Source organism: Drosophila suzukii, chromosome 3, assembly GCF_043229965.1.
Source record: "Drosophila suzukii chromosome 3, CBGP_Dsuzu_IsoJpt1.0, whole genome shotgun sequence".
NCBI classification, from domain to species: Eukaryota; Metazoa; Arthropoda; class Insecta; order Diptera; family Drosophilidae; genus Drosophila; species Drosophila suzukii.
The window spans coordinates 19,928,140-19,937,004 of NC_092082.1; the positions used below are offsets into that span (position 1 = coordinate 19,928,140).

At 35.2% G+C, this 8,865-nt stretch overlaps 1 long non-coding RNA gene across 1 annotated transcript in view; it reads right to left on the bottom strand.

The window, feature by feature from the left end:
- LOC108010506 (uncharacterized) overlaps positions 1 to 6,998 on the bottom strand; it is a 34,177-nt gene extending 27,179 nt beyond the window's left edge. Inside the window, exons 1-2 of the long non-coding RNA XR_005014241.3 lie at positions 6,691 to 6,998; positions 5,998 to 6,623 (exon numbers count right to left, since the gene is read on the bottom strand). This is a non-coding gene — a long non-coding RNA (uncharacterized lncRNA). The remainder of the gene's footprint in view (positions 1 to 5,997; positions 6,624 to 6,690) is intronic.
- Between the last annotated feature and the right edge of the window lie 1,867 nt (positions 6,999 to 8,865).

The window sequence follows — 8,865 nt, forward strand, 5'->3', positions numbered from 1 at the left end:
GAAACAATCTCCGTGGTAGTTTTTGGAAATAAGTTTTAACTTTTTCGGCCAGATCAAAGCTTTCTCTTTACCCAAAAGGGGTACTAAACCCTTCCAAAATAGATGATTTACTAAACCCATCAACACATGTAATTCAGGAATAACGCATTTTTCTAACACGGTGGTATCATCACTTTCTGTGAATAGAGGAGAGTTGATAGTACTGTGAAACTCTTTGCTGTTTTTCTTATTTCTACCAGAAAGATCGAACTGTTCGAAATCATTTCTTAAATCTCCGAAAGTTTTTAGTCTCGTGACATTGGTTTTTAAATTATTTGCATCCAAACTACAATGAGAACTGCTTACATCCTCCTGCGTAGGAGTCTTATTTTCTCTCAGGTCGTCGAGTGAAATGAAACAGTAGGGGCAAGGAAACATTGCAGATGCTGTCTGTTGGCCATTTATGATAAGCAACAATTTGAAATCCGAAACGAACTTAAAGGGAATATTATTTATTTTAGTGATTTCAAACAAAAGTTTAACATTTTCATATGTTTCCTTAATCTTAGGAACAATGCATAGCAACACAACTCGTTTCACGCTCATCAATTTCGCTTTCTTACTTGCGCTACCACCTTCGAAATACAGACATCTTCGATTCCTATTCTGAATTGTTGAATCATCATCATCATCGTAATCACAGTTTTCTTGAAATATTGATAGAGAAATTTTGAAAAATCCGCCACCCCCGTCGGCCATTGCTTTAACACAAACGTTTCCCTGAAATTTTCTCTCTGTAACAACTGCATCAAAAAGTTCTTCTGCATCTGTGTAAACTACTGGTCTTTCTTCTTTTTTTCTATCGTCACAATCAAAAGAGTATTTACCTTTTTTATAAATATTTTGTAAAATTTTAGATTGCCCTGACATGTGCTTACTGTAATCAGCGGGTACTGACTTTCTCCCAACATTTGATCTTAGAAAGTTAGCAATATTCTTCATTTTATTGCTAGATAAGCCAAGATTCACTCGCAAATTATCCAAACGCTCCTCGCTGAACGTAGTGTTTTTTTTTTCATTCGGATTGACAACAATTTTCATTTTCGAACCCTTTGTACTCAACTGAATTTGCTTATTCCTAATGCGCCCGCTTGCATTGTCTTCAGAATGAATTTTTGTTTTAATAATACTAGACGCAATGTATTCTTGCTTTTTCTCGGGAACGTTTTCCATTAGTTTCAAGACACCTTGCATATTGTTACATGAATGCTTCTTACCTTTGCTGATTTCTTGTAAGCATTTTTTACACACTTGAAGGGTAATTTTTTCCTTTTTTTGGATGTTTTTCTTTGCAAGTTTGTCAATATTTGAGGATCCATAAAGACCGTTAGTTGTGTCAATCTCAGATTCAAAGTTTCGTTTACAACCTCTACCCTTTACTACTTTTTCATGACCTTTATGTCTACCTGTTAAGCATATATAACAATTACAACTGTCCGTAGATGTGCGAGTATTTTTAGGTAAAACCAAACAAATGTAATCTGGCATACCTGGTAAAGGTCTTGTAAAAATATTCTTACTTGCATCAAATAGTGTAAGATAGCAGGTTCTGCATATGCTTAGGGGAAATTTCTCGTTATTTAAATCGTAATCTTTGTTTATAAACATCTTAATCAATGATTCATACTTTTCATTTATAAGAAATTCATTCGGCTTTCTTTTCCCGAAAAAAATTTTTTTACCGCAAGGTCCGCAGACTTTACGTCTATTTTCATCGTGAAGACAAGTTTTCGTATTGTCCATTAGAGCCTTGCAGTTTTTATGAAGTCTTATAACAATGCTGATATGTAAATAGCTCGTTACACCCGTGAGGCCTTGCGTCCATAGGGACCTGAGCACATACGCAGTAAGCATACGCGACTGTCAACTGTCGAGAGAAGCTATTGGTTCAGTTCAAATGTTTATATTATATTCAACCAAAAATTTTTCTCGACAGTCAACTGTCTTTCTCATTAGTAAATCAACTAAAATTAAATAAACTTTTGATGTTATATAACCTATGGACCTCCAATGACGAAATGAGCAATGTATTACTCATAATAACGCATCTATCACAGGTTAAATCAGTCTAACTTTAAAATAGGATCAGGTATGATTTCGCTGTTTGCAAATTTTGAAACTAGAGCTCATGTAGGAAAACTCTACGTTCAAAAACCTTCCATCCATTTTCAAAAACCCTGCTTCTGCTTCAAGAGCACTGTGGGGAGTGAGTTAATGATGGGTTAATGTCGCATACAAAAGCGAGCAAATCATCGAAGCTAAGGACAAAGCTACCATCAGAGCGGTAGAAGTGATGTTTGGCCATTTGACTGCGACCTCCCAAAGGGCGCTAGGGTGAGGAGTACTTTGTGGAACGAATTTTTTTCTACACTCAGAAAAAAAAGGGATTCAAATTTTGAAAATCGCTATACTTTTCTTAAAAACCATGCAATTTTCTAAAAATTTAATTAGAAGAAGAAAATAAAAATCTAATTGGGAATCTGAGTTTTTCTGATTGTTTATGGGTTATGAGACTCATGCCAGTGATGTAGATGATTCTCTTTGGGTCTCTCATTTGTAAACGTATTTTTCTCTCCTTTACTTGATCACACTTTAAGCTAACTTTTAGTTGCATATTGGACATAGAGTAAGAATCTATATAGAGACTCCGTTTGCTCTGCCGCTCTTTTTGAAGACTGTGCCACCTAGGTGAAAAACGATAATTTCTTTAGTTTTTAAAATGTTCGATATGACCTTGGAATTTGTTCCCACGGTGAGTTTTATGGGAAATTATATATCTGCACCGCTCTTACTCACTGTTATGTTTTTATACCCTTGCAGATTGAATTATGATGGCAGTCAGAAATTTGCAACGCAGTGAAGGCGACGTTTCCGACCCCATAAAATATATATATTCTTGATCAGCATCACTGACAAGTCGATCTGACCATGTCCGTCTGTCCGTCCGTTTCTATGCAAACTAGTCTCTCAGTCTTAAAGCCATCGGGCTGAAACTTCCCCAAAAGTCTTCTTTCTTTTGCAGGTAGTATTTAAGTCGAAACCAACGGGATCGGACAACTACAACTTATAGCTTCCATAAAAATATTTGGAAAAAAAAATTTTAAAAATTATTTTTTTGGTGTTTTTATACCCCTTACTCGTAGAGTAAAAGGGTATACTATCCTGAGATCTCGGATACTATAAGAGCTACAATACTGGGATTAGACATGCAGATTCCTGAGATTCCTGCGCATCGCAAGTTTGTTTCAGCAGGGTGCCACGCCCACTCTAACGCCCACAAACCGCCCAGGCCTGTGGCGCCCACAACTTTCATGGTAGAAAAAAATTGTACCTGAAATATATTAGTCTCGTCAATACCTATCGATTGACCCCAAAAGTTTTCCACGCCTACTCTACCGTCCACATAACCATGTATTGAGATCGCGGGTAGGTGGCGCATTTCAATCTCGCTTTACTGCTTGCATATCACTATTTCTCTTTGGTTCCTTTTAGCTGAGTAACGGGTATCTGATAGTCGAGACACTCGACTATAGCGTTCTTCCTTGTTTAACATATAACTTCCTACGCTTGGAAATAACATTTTTTAATTAGTTCTGAATTTTGAATTAAATTTTATCAAGATCGGACGACTATATCATAAAGCTGCCATAGAAACGATCGGAAGAGTGGTGGGAAAATAATATGAAACAAATTATAGCTTCTTTTTCTTTACATATTAGTTTATATGATTGGGAATATAGTTTTTTGTATTTTTAGAAAATTCGAATTAAATTTAATAAAAATCGGACGACTCTAACATATAGCTGTCAAAGAAACGGTCAGAGAAATAATAAAATATTTTTTTTTTTTTAATTTTGCTTTGTTGGATTTGATTGTATTTTCTTTTACTCTGGGATATAGAAAATTTTTAATATCAGCATTACGAATTTAATTTTACAGAAATATAACTGAAGGTAGCAACAATCCTTAAAAATTTAACATGGTGTTACTAACATTTATTATTTCTTATAAGTGCAAGGGTATACAAACTTCGGCTTGCCGAAGTTAACATCCTTTGTTATGCTGTTACTTGGCACTTGTTAAGTGTGTTGAAAGATCCATGTTTGTTCATGTTCAATCTTGAATTGGCTCTTAGCCAATTTTTTTTTCTCAAAAACCGTTCTAACGATTTTGGGTTAATCCTAAAAGTATATAGTTCTTGAGATTCCTCAGATTTTGACATACGACACGTTGTTGTAAAAAGTCACGTTTTAAAGTTATTAATTAACAAGAATGGCCACATTTACCAGTTCAGAACATCTAACACTGCATGAGAATTAAACTTTTTTTTCGTATCCAAACTTTATATTAATGTCCTAAAAACTTTATATGATGTTAAACAGCTTAATATAAGAATCTTTAGTTCTACCACTTTTATGAAGACCCGCTAGTTTGGCAGGAAAACAGCTATAAATAGCTATATTTCGAAAGCCCGTTACTTGTGAAGTTCTAAAGTTACATGGTTGAGCTACATGTCATTGGATAGGTGTATTGAAATACTATGTACGCCTTCCTAACATTATTTGTCTAAATCATCGTTTAATTCGATTTTGTAGTTTTTTATATTTTTCAAAAACGATTTTACTCAAAACCTTAAACCGTATAGCCCTTGAGATTCCTCAACTTTGGACAGCATTGAATTTTGTATGAGCGTATTCAAACGCCATTTTAGGGTCAAGGAATAATATAAGAATCTTGATCTGTACGGTTTTGGAAAAGCAGGTTAATTGTATGATTGATGCTTAAAACAAAAACTTCTGATATTAACTAAAAAGACCTCCTAACGAGGTTAAAATATAATGACGATCGCACCGTCAACAAACAAAACTTCTGATATCAACTTTTGTGATAGAAATCTATTATACGATCTACTAAAGAAATACAATTCCTAAATGTTTTACATTCGGCACGCTGCAATTCAACATGCCTGTGCTTAGCTGTACGATTTTGATAAAGCGTGTCGAATGAGAAAAAATTAAAAAGACTTTTTATGTAGTAGTTATAGTTGATAAAGCGTGTCGAATGAGAAAAAATTAAAAAGACTTTTTATGTAGTAGTTATACCCGTTACTGGTAGAGCAAAAGGGTAGACTAGATTCGTCGGAAAGTATGTAACAGGCAGAAGGAAGCGTTTCCGACCCCATAAAGGATATATATTCTTGATCAGGATCACTAGCCGAGTCGATCTAGCCATGTCCGTCTGTCCGTCTGTCCGTATGAACGCTGAGATCTCGGAAACTATAAAAGCTACAATACTGGGATAAGGCATGCATATTCCTGAGGTTCCTGCGCAGCGCAAGTTTTTTCAGCAGAGTGCCACGCCCACTCTAACGCCCACAAACCGCCCAAAACTGTGGCTCCTACAGTTTTTATGCTAGAATACAAATTTAAACTGAAATGTATTGTTCTCGTCAATACCTATCGATTGACCCAAATAAAGTATGCCACGCCCACTTTAACGCCCACAAACCTCAAAAAATCGTAAATATGAACGTAGATATCTCGAAAACTATCAAAGATAGAGAATTGGGATCTCAGATTTAGATTTCGTAGCCTTGCACGCAGCGCAAGTTTGCTATGCGAGTATGCCACACCCACTCTAACGCCCACAAACCGCCCATACCTGTGGCGCCCACAATTTTCATGTTTGCCTTCGTGTCTCATCAAAATTGATATTGACAAATGCCGCTGCTTTATGGCATGCCATTAGCCCGGAAACGTTTTTTTGCCTCATGCTTTATTTTACAGAGAAAAAAAAACAATATTAGTTTGCCATTTTTGCTGAATTGTTAAGATATAGGACAATTTTTTACTTAAAACAAGTTATGGGTGGTCAAAAGAACCTACTTATTATTGTGGTTATTGGCAAGTAGATTGTGATAGACCAATACAATCCATTTAATAAACGGGTAACACCTACCTTTAAAAGAGTCTAATTTTCCTAATTGCTCAAAAAGTTTTGGCCAGGCCAAAACCAGAACCAGACTCCAACAGGAACAGCAATGAGGCCCCGCAAAAAAGTTTCAAGCCATGGAAATAATACAATTTATATCATGAATCGTATTAACAATCCTTGTTCCTTAACCCTTGCAAAGGGTCAATCGGACCATTCAATCTCTGAAAAATTCGCTTTGCTGCTTTTATTTGTGAATTTGAATATTTCGGAAAAAACACTGTTTTATTATTGTATTTGCTTGTGAATTTGGAAAGTTTTTGCGGATGTCTACAGTAGGCTGAAGGCAATTTGTTTTAGAATTCATATTTTAGTCCTCATGCTTTAGTCCCATAAATATGTTGCCTGCTGCACAAAATATGCATTAATCATAATATGCAGTAAGCCGGTATAGAGTTTCCTTGATCCCGATTTCGAATTTTCCTCACTAATATATTCTCTTTTTGGAACCGTACACATACAGCTCGGTTCTCCAGTAGCATCCCTCATTCGGCACGTCAAACAATCTGGTTTTCTATTGTACTTAGGATATAAAATTTGACAACCAAGTTCTGGTGACCAAACACATATATAATCAAAACCTCCATCATAAGCTGTAAAGAAATAGTTGGATAATAGAGGTATACTTGCTATAGGTATTATTGCTGCCGCTCTCAATACCCTCAATTTTCATATTTTTGGGAATGCACTCGCTCAAGTTAGATGTTCCCCGAGGAATATCGCTTTGTTTTGTCCGAGTAAAAGATGCGTCAGCACTTTCTGGGTAAACATAGTATCCCGTATCATTTTCAATAATGCAATTATTCACATTAGCAGCAGTACAGTCTCCACACCTTAGAAGATCTTTATTAATTTCGACACATGTGGTAAACACGAAAAGAGCGAAAACCAGAAACAAAAATATTTGATCAGCTGACAACATTTTAAAAAAATGTCTCAGATACTAAATTATTAGAAACAATTATTTCAAGGATTGCTTTTTTTTAAACAAAACATCACAAAAAAACAAGAAATGAAGCTAGCTTCAGTCAGCTGAAGTTCATGCAATCAGGCAGATCCTTTTTGTATCAATATTATGGTAATATAATCTATTATCCAATAAAATAATACAAAAAACAATAATGAAATAATGTTTGACTCTAAGTGGTACAAAAAATCCTTAAAATCCCTAATCAATATAGATCGTTTCAATAGCAGTTCACTTAAAACAGCTATGTGTACATTAGTATACATTTCACTCAGCAAAAAATAACCGTATGTAAATGCAGTGCAAAATTAAATTGATTAGCTGAATGGCATTTGAATTGTAGTTCAGTAATCGGCAATTAATTCCCTTTAGAGCTACCTCCGAGTCACGGAAATAAATGTTTATCCAATAAACAATTAGTTCATTTTTACCCCAGTAACTGGGAAAACCCAACGAGTAACAGCTCTTCTAGGAAAGCGATGCATGTTAATTACTTTAAGCCAAACAAAGTTGGTATTACAACCACATCAACCCCCTGGCCCATAATCCCTGCCTTTGCGCTGTGCTAAATTAATTAAATTGAGCTAAGGAAATTCACAAACACGTTTTAGTGCGGAAGAAGCAAGGCAGCACACCCGCAATTTTTAATTGCATTTTAATGACTTTATTCCGCTGAAATATGCCAGAACAGAGAGAGGGCCATTAAACTGATTAATCTCAGCCATTGACACCTCGAGGCTGTAATTAAAGTGGCCCAAGCCAGAAGGATTCCATCATAACTCGACAGCCAACGATATAAGCCCTGAAAAAATGCAACTTTCTATTGGGCTGACTGTCCGTGTCATGCGGAAATCGAGGGGATATACCATATAGAAGGTATAGAGGCAGGAACAGAACGAGAACATTGCCATGTGGCATGTGGCAGCGACAGTGGCATGAACAAAAAGTAAGTCCGACAATTGGCAGTTTCGCAAAATAACTTTGTTGCCGCTGCCAGTGGCCAAAAATAGCCGACACAGCATATATAACTAATACTCCCAGTTGGCAGCTGACCACAGACCAGTCATCCGACCAAATATCCAACCGCCCAAACCACCCAATCCATTCCCATTCCCCCGCACCGAACCGATGGACAATAAAACAAATCGAATAGAACTTCATTTTCTCCAACAATTTTTTCCTCGCTTTTCCTCAATTTTTTTTTGTGGATGGGGAGTGAGTTTTGGGCGACGTGTTCGGTTTTGTGTTGTCGATGGCTGTGTGAAAATGGCCATAAAATGTGAAGCCAAAATCAGTGTTTAATTAAGTTATAAAACTGTTTTGGTCATTTAAGCCCGCGACCAAGAGAATTTTCGGAACGTACTTGGTAAGGGTAAATTAAATGGAATCTTATCTGCAGCTTAGGAGGCATTAGAATTTTTTTGTAATTCCTACTGTTTTTATAGTTTTTAAAATTTTTGCATGTTCCCCAAGTTTGTAAAATCAAGAGTTTTCGTATTTTTAATTAAATAATTAAATAAAATTAAAATAAATATATTTGAGTTTTAATATTTATTCAACAAAATGACATTATTAAAATATTTATGTAAATATAAAATTGAAAGACTAAATTGTAATCATTAAAACATTTAGAATCATTCAATTTATAAAGTTACTAGCTATATTTTAAATTTTCTTAACGATTACATAAGTATAAAATATAATAATTTATAGAACCTTACAATTTAATTGCATAATTTTGACTAAATTATAATATAATCTATTGTACTTTCTTTTTAGCAAATACATTGTTAAAACATGTCCTCTGATTTTTTCGTTTAAAGAAAACTTTTAGAAAATGTACAGCATATTTGCAGGCGGCACTCTAA